Source organism: Myotis lucifugus, unplaced genomic scaffold (assembly GCF_000147115.1).
Source record: "Myotis lucifugus unplaced genomic scaffold, Myoluc2.0 scaffold_9, whole genome shotgun sequence".
NCBI lineage: Eukaryota > Metazoa > Chordata > Mammalia > Chiroptera > Vespertilionidae > Myotis > Myotis lucifugus.
The window spans coordinates 12,969,954-12,987,469 of NW_005871057.1; the positions used below are offsets into that span (position 1 = coordinate 12,969,954).

The 17,516-nt window shown below is 36.7% G+C and overlaps 1 pseudogene; it reads right to left on the minus strand.

Annotated features, from left to right (window-relative positions):
* Nucleotides 1-661: 661 nt before the first annotated feature.
* Nucleotides 662-1,009, minus strand: LOC102440856 (annotated as a pseudogene).
* Between the last annotated feature and the right edge of the window lie 16,507 nt (nt 1,010-17,516).

A 17,516-nucleotide genomic window follows, 5' to 3' on the forward strand; every position in this document is an offset into this window, starting at 1 on the left:
GAAGGGAAAAGTATACACTGAATTCTTTCTAGAGTAGCTATATTTGAGCTTGGTTGTTGGAGAAAGGCTGGCTTCAGATTTCTCAAATTGTGAGGGAATCTATATATATATAAAAGCCAAGCGACCAGAACGACCGGTCACTATGACATACACTGTGGCCCCAACCGCCCACAGACCCTCCCCCTCACCAGTCCGGACCCCATCCATGCATGAATTCGTGCACCAGGCCTCTAGTCTTATATAATAAGAACCTAATATGCAAATCGACCAAAACGGAGGAACTACCAGTGGAATGACTGGTGGAATGACTGGTCACTATGACATGCACTGACCACAAGGGGGCAGATGCTCAATGTAATAGCTGTCCCCAGCCCGCAGGACCCAGGCCAGCCAGGATCCCCCCCCACATCACCCCGCTGGTCGTCCCACAGATCAGCCCTTATTGCCAGCCAGGCTTAGGCACCCTACCCAAGCACAAATTTGGTGCACTGGGCCTCTAGTAAATAATGTGATGTCATAGAGAACGTTTATTTGATTTGAACTTGATTATTTAATTCTACCCAATAAACACATGATAATTACCTTCTTTTTTTTTTTTAAGTACAATTTCCATTTATTTTTCCCCAGAGAACTTTTTTTCTCTCCTTAAAGACTTAGCTTTTTACGTGGGCTTTGGTGGAGGTCCTGGGGCAGCACCCGCAGGTCTAAATCGGGGTAGGGGTGTTCAGTCCTTCCAGGCTTCATGAGAACGACTCCTGACTACCTTGCTGTGAATGGTACAACTCACACAGTAATGTAGTTTCACACACAGCTTGGGAAGCACATAGGCATCGAAGACACTCGCTTCGGACATGTCCCTAATGGCTGCAGCCTCTGCTATGTTTTGAATGACAAACTTCTTAATGGCCTTGTCCTTGGGCACGCACCAGGCACAGTTGGTGCAACTAATAGGCTGCACATGGCCTCAGCCTTTTTTGGCACGACTGTTATTCCTTCTTTTCCTGGTCATCTTGGAAACAAGGACCCGAGAGAGGCTGATAATTACCTGCTTTATGTCAAATGCTCAGGAGACACAATAGAAGAGGAGACTTTTCCTTATCCTTAAAGCAGCGATATTTCTGCTGTTGTGCCACAGCACACTGGTGTGCTGCACGAATTTGTAAAACATTCAATACCTGACTATTTAGTCAGGGGCACTTACGCCTTTTCCCTTAGATTGTCAAATATAAAAATAAATGACAACAGGCAAAACCAAATAGCTTTCTGGTGTGAATAAATCAAAATTATACCTATTTTTTGTCAGATTGACAAAAAATGTATTTTTTGGTGTGCTGCAGAATTTTAGTAATCAATTTATGTGTGCCATGAGATGAAAAGGGTTGAAAATTGCTGGTTTAAAGAACTAAAAAATCTTTCTACAACTAGAATGGACTAGAAAATAACAGATTTGTTTTGCTTTGTTTTTTTTACCACAGATTTTGTGTGTGGGCATGCGTGCTCCTGTGCAGGATATCCTGCCAGTGGGAGAAGAGAATGTGTGCTTCTCTTTGGACAATGAGATTCCATAAACCTCAGAGAATAAAGGCAAGATTTTTTTCTTCTCTCTGTCCTGTGCTCATTTCAAGGCTCTGGAAATCCTGGAATCATCACTTTTTGGCTTGAAAATTTCATAAAGCAGAGAAATCAATTGCTATTCGTCCTTGGATCTTTAAGCTAAAATATGCATACAGTCTATTTTATGGAGTTTCTCATTAAAATACTCCATAACTTTAGTCTTATGCCAAAATTTTGAAGATTTGCTATTTCCATAAAATTGTGATTATACTTTCTGTTTATGTTTTTGCTCAGTCATGTAATGTAGTAGTATGTTTCTTATTCAGTCATTTTCATTATTGTATCTCACTTCTCTAATTCTTATCTCTTACCTTTTTTTGAAATGCTTTTCACGTTTCTATTTCTCCTTTATTTTCACTTCTTTGAAGTTACTGGAGGATAATGATTTTGATTTTATTGACAGAAAGGATAAAATTATTTTTAAAGTATTTTCCCCCAAATACAATTTATACTAAAAGTTAAAAAAAATATGTCCATGGACTTACTAACTTTCATATGGTCTTTGATAGATTTTTAATATATTTGGTAGAATACTAAGAAATTTTAGGTAGTTACCAAAGGAAGATTTATTTCTGGCTGTCTTCTTCTTTTATGGTATAATCCAACTGAAATGTCTGGATGCATCATTTAATTCAAACCAAGTGTCCAGCAGCGTGGTTTATACGTTTGTCCTCAACTAAATAATATTCCAGGGTATAGTCTATGTTCTTTATATAATGGCTTGATGGAACTACACATGGCTTGAAAGAAATCAAAGCTTCTGTTAAAAAAACAGAAAGGACAGCTTTGTTAAACTCTTTTATGAGGTTATCATGAGGCTATTGACAAACTAGGAAAACAGCATGATAGAATATCAGTATTTGAAATTCTAATTAAAATTGGAAGTACAGCCCCCATTCCATATACTCTGCCTTGGCCTTTCTGTAATGGCCCTAAGAGTATGTGTAAGCATTCTTGGAAGTGCCAGATTAAGTGCTGGAAAAATTGCGACATTGGCATTAAGGCGAGAGATAATTAGCTTAGTCAAAAGAAATGAATAGTGTAAAACAAGTAAACAAACAAACAAGAAAACACAAAAGTTTGGGGATTGCTTGAGATTACTGAGATGTGGATGATGAAGGCTGAGAGTTAGTTTACTATGTCCTAACAAGGTTAACATGGACTCTTTGGGAGTGAGGTTAAATCTGTGTATTTTGTGCATTGAAGAGAAAGTAAAGGCCCTGGCTGCCATAGACCTTTTAATTAGTGAGCAAATAATAAAAGGCCACCACACATTCTTTCAGACAAAAGTATCCAGTGACAATGGATACAAGGCCAATTGGGAGGTAAGCATTCGTTACACACACACACACACACACACACACACACACACACACTAAAAACAAGCATGATTCTCACTCTCATGGAGCTTATGTCAAACAGAGGACACAATGTGAAATTACTAATTATAGACACTTTTTCATTATACTCATAAAAGAAGCCATGTAGGAAAAATGTAGAAGACTTTGAACTTACATAGTGAGGAAGCTAATTTAGTCAGTAGATTTTAAATCTTGAGAAACATGCTTTCCTTATAATCTGGAATGTTTGTGTGTCAGGGAGGGAGGGAGTCGGTGAGCAGTAGTCTGGTGGCCCAGAGCCAAGGGAAGAAACAACTTTGCTCACAATAGGCACCCTTAGCAAAACCAAAGTATAGTGACATCAGCGTCTGCATATTTTCCATGATTTCTAAAAATATAATCCGGTCATTAATAGAAAAACCCTACAACATACGATTTTTAAAATTAAAGGATGAGTTTTTGCACTTGGTTGTGTTATTGGATAGTACTGTTGCATTTAGATGATGGCCTCCCAAATTGCCCATGCCTTATACTGCTGAGAAAATACTCTGCAAAAGAAAGGTGGCATCTCCTGTTCAACCCTAACCATTTACTTCTGGCCTTCCTTATAATTATTATTATTTTTTAAATATATTTTTATTGATTTCAGAGTGGAAAGGAGAGGGAGAGAGATAAGCACATCAATGATGAGAGAGAATCATTGATCAGCTGCTTCCTGCACCCTCCACACTGGGGATCGAGGCCACAACCTGTGCATATGCCCTGACTGGGAATCCAATCATGACATCCTGCTTCATAGGTCTATGCTCAACCACTGAGCCACACTGTCTGAGCTCTCATCATTAATCAAGATGTTTACAACTATGAACTGTCCTAGTTTTTATTTGTAGGTGTTTGGGGTATTATGTGCTAAGTCCACATGTAAAGAGAACAAACAACTCTCCTTGATAATCTTCCAGTCTTCAGTTATTGTAATAGTTTCCTAGAATGGCAGTGCTATTATTTGCCCAACTGCAGTCTGTGTTCCAGAAATGCTTAATACTATCTTGTTATCCACAGCTTAACGGTAAATAGGGGATTAATAGTCTGTCAAATTTAATGACCAGAAGAACAGATAAAGCATGACTTCAAAGATTTCTCACTGTTTAGGAATGGACTTGTTCTGTCTGTGCAAATGATAACATATTGGAAATATCCCTGTGGTTGTGAAAAAGAAGAAAAACATGATTATACTAGAGCCGTGGTCAGCAAACTTTGGCTTGTGAGCCACATGCGGCTCTTTGGCCCCTTGAGTGTGGCTCTTCCTAAGCCTTAGAGTACCCTAATTAAGGTAATAACAATGTACTTACCTATATAGTTTAAGTTTAAAAAATTTGGCTCTCAAAAGAAATTTCAATCATTGTACTGTTGATATTTGGCTCTGTTGGCTAATGAGTTTGCCGACCACTGTACTAGAGGCCCAATGCACAAAAATTCGTGCAAGAGTAGGCCTTCCTTCCCCCAGCTACCGGCACCCACTTCCCTCTGGCACCCGGGACCCAGGATGGCTTCCCTCCAGCCTCGGCTTCATCAGGAAAAATATCCGGAAGATGTCTGGTCTAATTAGCATATTACCCTTTTATTATTATAGATACTTCTACTCAAGAAAGTGTGCATGAAGTGCTTGTGCAGAATGGAATGTTCTGATTTAGGAAATCATTTTTTTTTGGTTAGGATTTATCAAAACTGATTTTTATGATTCTGATTGGGATTGGAAATTTATATAACCAATATTGGCTCCAAGGGAAGACTAAAATCCTTCCATTGATGAATTCAACACTTTCTGCTCAGACTTTGAATTTCAAAATAATCAAGCTCTGTGGTAGCAGGAAAAATGGTCCTGAGGGATCCAGGAGATAGCAATGGGAGCAAAACCCTTCATCCACTTTGCATTTTTGCCTTTCCCAAGACCTTCCCATCTTTTGACACACACATATATTGATACTGCCATCCAAACCTAGCAAAAGTCCTTAACGCTTAGATCAGTAAGCAGTGATTCTCACAGTGTGCATAAGAATTATCTGGGAGTAGGTGGAAAAATCTCTATCCTTTAGAAATTGTGATTCTGAGGTCAGGTCTGAGCCTAGGAGCTTTTATGTTTTGTTTTGTTTTGTTTTCAATTACTTCTGGTCAATTTGATACAGATGGCCTAATGCCACACTTTATGGAACTCTGCATACACTTTAACACTGGATAGCCACGGTCAGCTGCATTTATCTATCATTGGTTCAACTGGCTGTGCAGTGGAGTGCAGTATCTGAAGTACAAGTATCCTGCTAGGTCCAACTGCATGTGAGGGGGTAATTCTAAAATAGGGAAAGGTGTGGTCTGGGAAAAGCCTCTGCCATGAGTTCCCAATATTAGCACAGTTAGGGGTAATTAAGATTTCCATAAAATACACTTCGAGTTCCATTCAAAGAATTTTCTGGAATTTAACCCAGTTATTAGTTGGTGTTATCTAGACTTCTAAAGTTAATATCAGGTAGTTTATCGCTGGATGAAATGTAAGCTTGTTTCAAAGGAAAGGAAGGGGCAGAAGTTGGCTTGTGACTTAATGCATTACCCTCAGTGATATTTACGTTTTAAAGTGCCACAGACTCGGCAGTACAAACCTTAACAAAAAAAAAATGGCAATCAGACAACCGTGGCAAAGCTATATTTGTGTATTGGACTTTTTGGCACCCCTCAAATGATGCTGAAGAGATACACTATGGAGTGCTATGTTTCTGGTTAACGCTGCCTCGCAGCTGACTTTAGTTTCTTTAGAGAGTACAGACAGTGTGTGGGTTGAACTCCATTACTGAGTCATAGCAATGACTGTAAGTCACATCCTCATTGTAGCTTGGATCTCTGCCATATCCCTGACCAGCATTTGAACTTGAATTTTGGCCTGACACCAGCTACAATGGTCAGAAAGCAAGGGCCCATCAGCTATGGCGTGACTGACCTTTCAAGGTTCCCTTTAGAACAATTCTCTGAAAATGAATGGACTGGACAGTTTGCTTTTTATCTACTCATATAACTTAAGTATCTATTTTAAAGACGTTATGTTTTAAACATCGTGTGTGATGTTCCATTTGGTGAACTTAAAAAAGGTAATATGTGTTGGCATAAAAAAAGGCTATTGCTTTTGTATGTTACTCTCAATAACATTACGATTCAAGTAAAAATTAATTATTTGAATCCATTTTCATCTATAAAAATGGCTATCTCATATAGTTCAATCTAAATACTTGCATGACATACTTTGTGGAAAAAAAGTGTATTAGCAAGATATTCACATTATAATACTAAATTAGGAAAAATATAACATTGAGCTTATAGTGAAAACCCAAAATATTTGTTTAAATTATAGTTATGAATACAAAAATTAACAGAAGAAAGAATGAAAGTTGATCAATGGATGTCTTTCACTGGTAAATAGGGTTATGGAGTATTTTATTTGCTTACTGTTATTTTATACAGTGGGTGTTATATTTATTTAACAACATTTACTGTTTTTGTTGTTATCAAAGTAGTATGTTACATATTGTTTTTAGATATCTTGTGAAATAGAAAAAAATGATAAAGAAGAAAACTCTTAACACACAGAGATTTTGTGATGACTTTTTACCTACTCCATTCTTGTCATTAAAAGGAACATTGTCATAATATAAACTTCAATTTTTTTCTTATTGATGAAGATGATAATTTTTATACATATTTATTGGTCATTGGTATTAATGAATCTCTTTTATCTATTATTTCTGGAGCATTGGTCCACTGTTCTTTTCAAGAATAACCTGAGTGTTAGAAGACAGGAAACACCTTTGATTTGCTATTGGTCCTATTTTAGCTACAGTGATATTATCAAAAGTAAAATTTTTCATAAAGATACAGAAATAGGCATTCCATATTTTAACAATAAGGCAAGACAAGACAGCATGTAGGAGGAAAATCAAGTACAGAAATGCAAGAAATATTGGAATGTTTGAAGATGGTATTTACATTGTTAAAGATCATAAGGAATGTCAGGTTAACTACAATCAGAACTCAGAGCTTTAGAAAGCCTTCATATAGTGAGTCATCATACATATCCTATAAAAATAGCAGTCCATTTCCTCCTCACAGCTCAAACTGACCTGACTTTCCAAGAATTCAAAGAACTTCAGGGGAAAAAGCAAAGGCTATTTTTTCTTCATATGTTTTGCTTTCATCCCCACACCTTCCCCCATCCCCAACAAGTGACAGGAATCTTGGAAATAAAGTAAAATTTAGGATGGCTTTTGCTTCCAACTCTTTAAGAATCATTACTGTGTATATGAATTTGGGGATGGCAAGTACTTGGCAAAACTTAGCAAACACACTTCTAAAATAAATCTCATAAATGAGCCAATTGTGATGAATAGCTACATTTGAGCTACAATTCTTGGTTAGGTAATTTTAATGCAGTCACTGTTATTTTGTGGTCAATAAACAATATGCTGGAGGGAAGAACTTTACATTTATGTTAAAACAATTCCTTTCTCCAAATTGGTTATTTTCTTCTTTCCTCCTGTTTAAAATAACTAAATCATCTTGTGATTATAATTCTTAAAAACCTGAACTTTCATTTAAGGAAAGCCATTTTAGGTAATTAAGGAAAAATCAAAGTAAAAAATTCTTAATAATTTAATCTCATATTACTCCACTTTGGAGCAACATGATAAATCAACACATTGCTTATCCTTAATTAAAGTCCCTTTATTTCTATATTCTTTCTATTTCCCTCAATGTTTTTTTTAATCATTTGAAGTAGACACTCCTATAAATAAAGTTAATTTAAATGTCATCATTTTATTGATTTTCTTACTCTCTTAATTAGCAAGATGGCTGATTTTTAATCTTGTTGTGAACTATCCTTCAATAAAATCAATTGTGCCTTACATGAAATACTCAGCTCAGAAATTCTGTTGGAGAGAAGCTCAAGTAAAACTGTCATCAGGCATCTACTCCTGAAGCATGCAAGCCAGAAATGTATTTTTCTTTACTGATTATTTACAGAGGGCCAGCTAGGACATGAAGAGCAAGGAGAAAAAAATTATTAGTGTTTCTGAGACATTGCTCTTTCTTTTACCAATAATTTTTGTTTGTTTATTTTTTCCCTCTAAGGATGTTTTTCTCTTTGGAAATTTAAGTTAGGGTAACTTATGTAAAAGGAATGTCAGACACATGTTGGAAAGCTGAGCCCTGCCCATGTAGCTCAGTTGGGTGAGTTGTCATCCTGTGCACTGAGGGGTCACCAGTTCAATTCCCAGTCAGGGCACATACCCAGGTTGCTGGTTTTATCCCCGATTGGGGCTCATGTAGGAGGCAGCTGATTGATGTTTCTCTCTCACATTGATGTTTCTCTCTCTCTCTCCCTCTTCCTCTCCCTTCTTCTCTCTCTCTCTCTCTAAAAAATTAAAAAAAAAACACACACACCTCAATAAAAATCAAGAAAGTTTTCAAAGAAAGTCACATTAATTCAAGCATAGAAGTTGCCATTGTATCAAAAGAGACTGACACCTTTTATTAGCTTTGAATAATATAAAATCCTTTTGAGAAGTTTATTTATATACTAAAACTTTGTTTTCTGAGTAAGGAGAAAATAATGCTTACTTAAGCTAATATTATGGCATGTAAAATGCAAATAATTCTTAATAATAGCAAGATTGTCTTAGGTAATTATAGTTTTAAATATATATAACCGTAAAAACATATTTAAAAGTTTAATTTTTTAACTTAATTTTTTGAAACTACCAATTAAAAGTATACTCTTATGTACTCATTTGGTACAGGGAGATATATATATATCTCCCTGGAAATTAATTCATATGTCAGTGCCTCAATTTATTTTTCACTAACACTCCCCATAAGGAGCTTTTTAAATATATTTTTTAACTGTCCACACCTAAATTAGTCTTTTCAAGCTTCTAAAACAGAATACTATATACTGGGTGACTTTTAAACAATAGAAATTTGTTTCTCACCATTCTAGAGGCTGTAAGTACCAAGATCAAGACACCAGCAGATTTGGTGCCTGGTGGGGACCTACTTCCTGGTTCATAGAGGGCTGTAACCTCACTGAGTAGAAGAGGCAGGAGATCTAAAGTGTCTTTTAGGAGAGCACTGATCCTATTCACAAGGCTCCACCCTCATGACCTAATTGCCTTCAAATCTATTCTCATTGGGGATTAGGCATTTTAACATATGCATTTTGAGGAGACAAAAACATTTAGTCTATAATACCACTCAATAAAAATTTAACACCACAGATATACTTTATAGCTGTTTATGTACTGTAGGTGTACTTGTGTTTTACATATAAAAAAGGTTGAAATACTTTTCAGCCCCAAAATACTAAGGTTTGCTTCTTTGAAAGAAATATTGTGCCTATTGAGAATACAAGATAATGTATACCTTTTCTAAAAACGATTTTTAATTTTTGTTGAACTTTACTTTTTTTAGCTTTATTTTTATTGTTGACACTATTATAGATATCCCCCATTTACCTCCCTTATCTACCTCCACCCAGGCCCCAAACCCCCTTCCCTGTGGCCATCACTACACTGTTGTCTGTGTCTGTAGGTTATACATATATATTCTTTGGTTAATCCCTTCACCTTCTTTTATCCATTCTCCCACTCTCCTCCCCTCTGACAGCTGTATACTTTTTTTTAAAAAAATGTATTTTAATTGATTTCAGAGGAAGGGAGAGGGAGAGAGAGATAGAAACATCAATGATGAGAGAGAATCATTGATCAGCTGCCTTCTGCACACTCAACTGGGGATCGAGCATGTGCTCTTGACCAGAATCAAACTGGGGACATCTTCAGTCTGCAGGCCAATGCTCTCTCCACTGAGCAAACTGGCCAGGGAAAGCTGTGTACTTTTGTTAAATTAAAAACTTCTGAGTTGGTAAAATGCTTTCAGTGAACTGTTCATTCCATTTGTTTGTTTCTTTAACTTCCCTTTAAGGGAATTTAAGGTGCATTGATAAAGGAAACCTAACCATTCTAAGTAGTATCCATAAACACAGTCCTGATAGTGTGTGTATTTATTTTTGTTAATCCTCAAACCAAGGATATTTTTCCATTGATTTTTAGAGAGAGTGGAAGGGAAGTAGGAAGACAGAGAAACATTGATGTGAGAGAGACACATCGATTGGTTGCCTCCTGCATGCACTCTGACCCGGGCCAGGATCAAACCTGTAACCGAGGTATGAACGTGTCCCTGATCGGAATTGAACCCAGGAGCCTTCAGTCCACCAGTCAATGCTCTATTCACTGAGCCAAACCAGCTAGGGCAATGTATATATTTTAATTCACAAATGGGCATATTAATTCCCCAGGTTCTGTACCTCTCTTCTCAGAACTAGGAATATTGAAATTTGTTTTCATGTCTCTAAAGCCAATACTAGCCTCAAGAAAATGGTACCTTAGCATTTTTTTTTTTTTGGTATCAACATCTTATGGCTAAACATGGCATCACATGAACTACTCTTTTAACTCTGCTTCTGTATTCCAGTTTTGATTACTGGGTCATTACTTTTTTTCCAGGGCTTTTTGGTGCTGGTCTTTATTATCCCATTTTTCCCTTGGTTATCTTGCTTGAGTTTATTTTTTTATTTCTTTATTGATTAAGGTATTACATATTGCTTGAGTTTAAATACTTTACTCAACACTCTTTCTTCTCCAATTGTTATTATCCTTTTGTTGTTTCCCCTCTATCTGCATTGTATATCATTGCTGCCTATCCCATTGCCCCAAAATTGGATACTTGCCCCTGATTTTTATCCTCACAATAATGAGTGTTGGAATTAAAATTGTTTATAATTATAGTGATGATAATTAGTTGGTGGCTGTAGGTGTTAATATGTGATTTGAAAAAGTTAGGGTGAACTGCAGATATCATAATGCTTTTTTGCATTCTAAATGCAAAGCTAAGTACCTCAAGTATGTCCTGATCAAGTTTTTCTAGATCTGCTATATTAGCATATGTTGTGAAAAACTTAACTAAAGGTCACAGAAAATTCCTAAAAGTATCTAGTGCTATTTTATTAAAATATTAAATTGATATTTGCTTAAGAAAATTAAACTGACTAGATCTTTTATGTAGGGGAACCATTAACAAGCTGACAAATAAAGATATATCTCCAAGAATCTGAGGAAAGACTATAGCTTCTTTATCTTTGTAGCATCTGAGTTCTAAACCTCAGATAACTTTTTTAAATAAAAAGTTAGTGCTAAAAACATTTATTGAACTGATGTATCCTTTAGAATTTGTCTTCTACTTTTTAAATTGATCCTTCTTTTTCTCTTAATTTAATCCAATACAAAAATAAGTAAAACCACTCCAAATGGATGCAGAAATTATTTTCATAAAGCTCTAAAAAAGCATACAACAAATCAAGCAACAGCTTAAAATATGGTCTTATGTTGCCTACATTTTTATTGATGTCACTCTTTTAGTTGATTTTAAAATTGGTGATGGGCAATTTTATCTGAGCAAACCCTTCTGTTTTTCTCTGTTCCCAACTCCATATCACTCTGTCTTGAAATAATAAAAAAATGATGCCTTTGTTTGATGAGATGGTCTTTCTTATAGATTAGTGCAAAATATGTGAATTCAAAGTAGATGTTAATGAATTCATGGGTTATGAATCCTTGATCAATTATTAAGGGATATAGCACACTTATGCCTGTTTTCAATTTTGGGGGACTATTAAAAGTTAGGATATATTATAATTTAAAGGTACTGTTCATGTTTATGCCACCCTCCCACGTATAACCTCTTCCATGGGGACCTTTATTCACTTATTACTTCTATCACCTTCAATTTCTTCTGTTGTCATGCTGACTGCTTCTGTCCATCCCTTAGTGGATATGGCACTGTAGCAGATCCAAGACTTACCAATGTATATAGTATAGCCCAGAGTGAATCAGTGGACTACAGTTCTTCTGGGAATTTGAAATAAAAACATATAGAGAAGTATTAGATGATCGGCTGAATGGTTGTTAAGTATCAAGACACGTTATGAAGGGCCAGTCACCATAAGTAATAGAAGAATGAAAGGGACTTCATCTTGTACATTGTTCTAACATGGTAATGGGTAGAGTGCCTTACACATAGTAAGTGATCAATCAGTAAATATTCAGTGTGCAGGGAGAATCAGATTTGAGACCATCTGACTCACTCAAAATGTGGGAAGATAAAACATTTTTTTTGAGGCACTTTGCCTGGATTCTTGTAACTAAAAGAGATTTCTGAAAAGAATGCAGCAATCACAGTCCTGATTTTTTAAGGAAAATTAGCCATTTCTCTTTGCAGAAAAAAAGAATAAATTTTCAAAATATAATTTTAAAAGAACTCCGTGGATTTATTAAGCAGGATATAAGTGAAAAATCAAATTAAATGAACTTGAAGGTAATTTTGAGGAATTCTCCAGGAATGAATGAGGAAGATAAAAAGAGAGAAAAAGATTGAGACAGGAGTTGAAATATGGAGAATAGATGTGCAAATATCAGAATCTATTTAGTAGGAGCCTCTGAAGGAAAAAGAAAAACAAAACAAAACATGTATATAAAAAAATTGGATATATAATGGATAAATATTTCCCAGAAGTACAGAGAGACATGAAACTTCAGATTGAAAGGGATAAAAGTGCCAAGTAGGACCTGTAAGAAAACCTCTCACTCCTAGATCCATTAAAGTTAAGTTTAAGAACTTCAGAGGCAAAGGATAAATTCAAAAATTAGCCAGGGATAAAAATACAATGACCTACAAATGAATGATCACTTTTCCCCCAATTTTATTTCCAGTATTAGTGAGGTAAATAGTACAGAGGTTAGACATACAAATACTATGAATGTTCCTCCCAATATTTCCAGTAGCCCCCAGACCATACATATTTATTATGATATTATTTACTATATCTGTGCTGTACTTTATATCCCTCATGACTAATTTATAACTACAAATTTGTACTAATGAAGAATAACTTTCACACCACATTTCTCATTAGTAACACCAGCACAAAAAAGCAATAGAAAATGTTCAACATTTTAAAGAAAAAAAATTAAACTCTTTTACAAAATTAACAAATTATTTAAATGTGAAGGAAAATAGCCTCATTGGTCTGACTCAGTGGTTGAGTGTTGACCCATGAACCAGGAGGTCATGGTTCAATTCCAGGTCAGGGCACATGTCCAGGTTTCGGGCTTGATCCCCAGTAGGAGGTGTGCAGGAGGCAGCAGATCGATGATTTTCTCTCATCATTGATGTTTCTATCTCTCTCTCACTCTCCCCTCCTCTCTCTGAAGTCAATAAAAACATATTTAAAAAATAAGTGTGAAGGAAAATAAAGATATTTTCAGGCATGTAAGATGTTGAGAAGTATCATAGTCTGGGCTCCTGCAGGAAAACAGAGCTTGCATGCACTTAATTTATTTTGGGAAATGATTCAGGAAAAAGAGGAGGAGACTAGTGAGAGAGAAATACAGATAAAGTCAATACAAGGGTGCTTTCTGAAGTTGGCCAACATTTGTAGACATTTGGGCTGGATCTCAGCAGGATCTTAAGAGAAGCTGTGTAGAATGCACTTTAGAATTGCTTACCCAAGTGCTGGTTGAAGGAAACATTTAAATACTGACCTTCTCTTAGTCAAAAATGGTTAACCAATAGGTGTTAGGTCTCTGTCACGTTCAGGTTGCTTATGCAGGAATGCCAGGAAGATGTCTGAATACATTGCACACTGATGTTAGAAAAACCCCGAGGCAGAAAGTGAAGTATATATGGTGCAATTGAGGTAAGCTACTGTTTAGTTTTATCTGTAAATAACTTGTTTTTGCTGTAATTATTGAGATAGGAAGTGGGCAGAGAGGATGTTATGAAGCATCCAGTTCTATAATTTACCCAGCATAGGTATTGTCATACAGAAATCCAGTAAGAATAATAATTAATAGTGGAGAATTTATGAGTTAGTCTCTTATTCTCCCTCCCAATTTATTTATTGCAACCCGCCCACCTCACATATCACTGAGGCTACACTGGCTCCTTGTGGTCTCTCATATTTCCTCTTCTCCAAAATATCTGAGTGCCTCACTCCCTCACTTTATTCAGATTTCTGCTAAAATGTCACATTCTTGGAAAGGCTGATCACCTTATTAAAATAATATCACCCTCTCTCCTCAACATGTCATAACCACCTTTTCCATCTTTATTTCTCTCTATAGTAATGATTAATCCTGACATAGTATATATTTATACATTTATTTATTTACTAGTGGCCCAGTGCACAGATTCGTACACATTGAAAGGAAATTAATTAGAATTCCTGGGGTGGCTCCGTGGCTTGAGGGCATCTGTGGACTGAACGGGGTGGTGGGGGGCGGGGGGAAGAAAAGAAAAAGAAAGAAAACTCAAATTTGGGTCTTCTGGCATGAGGTGCTGGCTCAGGTGCAGGGATTAATGCAGGTGGTCCCAGGTGGTGGCCGGCAGAGCAAGACTGGGCAAGATAAGCCAGACACACCCTGGAGCCAACCTCCCATGGTCCCTCGCCTGCTGCACCTGGGGTGGCATCGTGGCTCGAAGGGCATCTGCGGAGTGAACGGGGTTCTTCCAGTAGGTGAGGTCCCTCGGCCTGGCCTGGGGATGGGGCTGAAACCGGCTCTCCGACATCCCCCGAGGAGTCCCAGAGTGCGAGTGCTAGAGGGCACTCTGCAAAGTCTGTCAAACAGGATGTGGAATGCAAATTCAAGTGTGCAGTAAACCAGGAACAACATAACCCACAGCCAAAGGTGGAATCACTTGTCCCTGTGAGGAATCAGGCTCCCTTCTCTCTGGTTCCAGGGTGCCTCACCTGAGAACCACCGCTGCCAAGTCATCGCAGCTCAGCAGCTCCTGTGTTGAGTGTCTGCTCCCTGGTGGTCAGTGTGTGTCATAGGTACTAGCTTGTTGGATGGTCAGACTGTCTCACAATCCAGGACCCCTCAGGGGATGTCAGACTGCTGGTTTCGGCCGATCCCTGCAGGCCAGTTCGAGGGACCACACTGGTGCATGAATCCATGCACCAGGCCTCTACTATGCATAGAAGATCTTTGTTTAATCTCTTCCCGCCCTCTGAGATTTATCAGTCTGTTCCATGTTTCCATGCCTGTGCGTTGAATGTCTGCCCCCTCATGGTCAGTGCGCATCATAGGTACCAGTTGAACAGTCGAACAGTCAGGCTTTTATATATATAGATTGTTGTAGGTCTTCTCATTCTTGTTATTCAGTTTTTCCAATTGGTTCACTGATGTATTTCTAATGTCTAGAACAGTGCTTTGCATAGTAACTACTCAGCAAATATTTGTTGAAAAATGAATACTTATAAAATCTGTAACTATAAAGTTAGCAGAATAAAATTTATAAATGGGATATATATAAGAACAAATCAAATAAATAAATATAATATATTATAACATTTAAAATATGTATATGAAATAAAGGCTTACAAAAATAAGCACTAATGTAAAAGCAATTATAATAAATAGAAATGAGTTAGAATTAATGAATAAATGAAAGACTCATATTGAATTAAATTTGATTAAGCAATATATTTTATAAGATACATTTAATACAAAATTTAAGACAAAAGAATTCTAATACATTGAACATAAATTGGTGGAAAATGGTATAGCAATAACATATGAGTAAATGGTAAGGCAATATAGCAATTTTAATATCTAAAAATAGAATTTAAGTAAGAAAGAACATGATTGAAAATAGTTATAACCATGAGGGACACTACTAGTATAAACTTTAACTACTATTATATAAAATAACTTACAGAACTTACATATAATCTTTCCCTTGTGTTATTTGATTAGATAAAGCCATCACAGTAATGCTGAATAATATTTATAGCTGTAGACCACTCTGTTGTTTCTGGCTTATGTGGGGATACATTAACACTTGCAAAGCATGTAAATTTTATTTTGCATATACCTGGGATCACTGATGGAACAGGATATAACAAATTAGTTATAGTTGATCACCCTGCATTTTTATTCCATCATTAAGCATGAGCTGGTATGTTTGATAAAGAATATGTAATTGAGAAATGTTTAATACTCTATTGAAAGAATCACACGCTTCTTACCTTTTGACTTATTAAAGTGATAAATTATTATTATAATACTAGAGGCCCAATGCACGAAATTCGTGCAAGAGTAGGCCTTCCCCCTGCTGCCAGCACTGGCTTCCCTCTGGCACCTGGGAGCCGGGCTTTTCCTCCAGCCACTGGCAGGCACCTGGGACCCAGGCTTCCCTCTGGAAGGTCATCCGGAAGATTGTCCAGTGTAATTAGCATATTACACTTTATAGATTGAAACATCCTTATATCTTATATTAACTGTACTTGTTCACAATGTAATAGTCTCACAATGTAATAGTCTTATAACCTAGTGATGGATTTGGGGTGGTAGTATTTTAGCATTTGTATTTATATGTAAGATTGGGCTAAAATATTTTGGATGTGTGTTATGGAATGAATGTTCATATTTCCCTACAATTTATATATTGAAACCCTAAATCTCCACTGCATAGTGATGGGATTAGGAGGTGAAGCCTTTGGGTGGTAATTAAGTTATGAAGGTGGAGACAGCATGAATGGAGTTAGTGAGAGCCCTTATAAGAAGAAATGCTAGAAAGATGATTTTGCTCTCTACCATGTAAAGATACAAAGAGAAAACAGCCAACCAGGAGGGACTGCTTTCACCAGACACGTGATTTGCCTGTGCCTTGATTTTGGATTTCCCAACCTGCAGAACAGTGAGAAATAAATGTTATTTAAGGCACCTCCTCTATGGTTTTTTTGTTATAGCATCCTGAACTTACTAAGACGAGGGAGTGCTGTTTTTTTTTTTGTTTTGTTTTGGTTTTTTTTTTTGTTTTTTGTTTTGGTTTTTTTTTGCTAAAAGTATTAAAAAGGGTATTACATATGTGTCCTTTTTTTCCCCCCCGCCCTTGACAATCCCCTGCCCTCCCTTACCCCCCAGTGTCTTATGTCCATTAGTTATGCTTATATGCCTGCATACAAGTCCTTCGGTTGATCTCTTACCCCCCTCCCTCCTGCCCCCCACCCCTCCCTGGCCTTCCCACTGCAGTTTGACAATCAGTTTGAGGCAGCTCTGCCTCTGTATCTATTATTGTTCAAAAGTTTGTAATGGTCTTTATTATCCATGAATGAGTGAGATCATGTGGTATTTTTCCTTCATTGACTGGCTTGTTTCACTTAGCATAATGCTCTCCAGTTCCATCCATGCTGTTGCAAATGGTAAGAGTTCCTTCTTTTTTACAGCAGCATAGTATTCCATCGTGTAGATGTACCACAGTTTTCTAATCCATTCATCTACTGATGGGCACTTAGGCTGTTTCTAGATCTTAGCTATGGTGAATTGTGCTGCTATGAACATAGGGGTGCATATATCCTTTCTGATTGGTGTTTCTGGTTTCTTGGATATATTCCTAGAAGTGGGATCA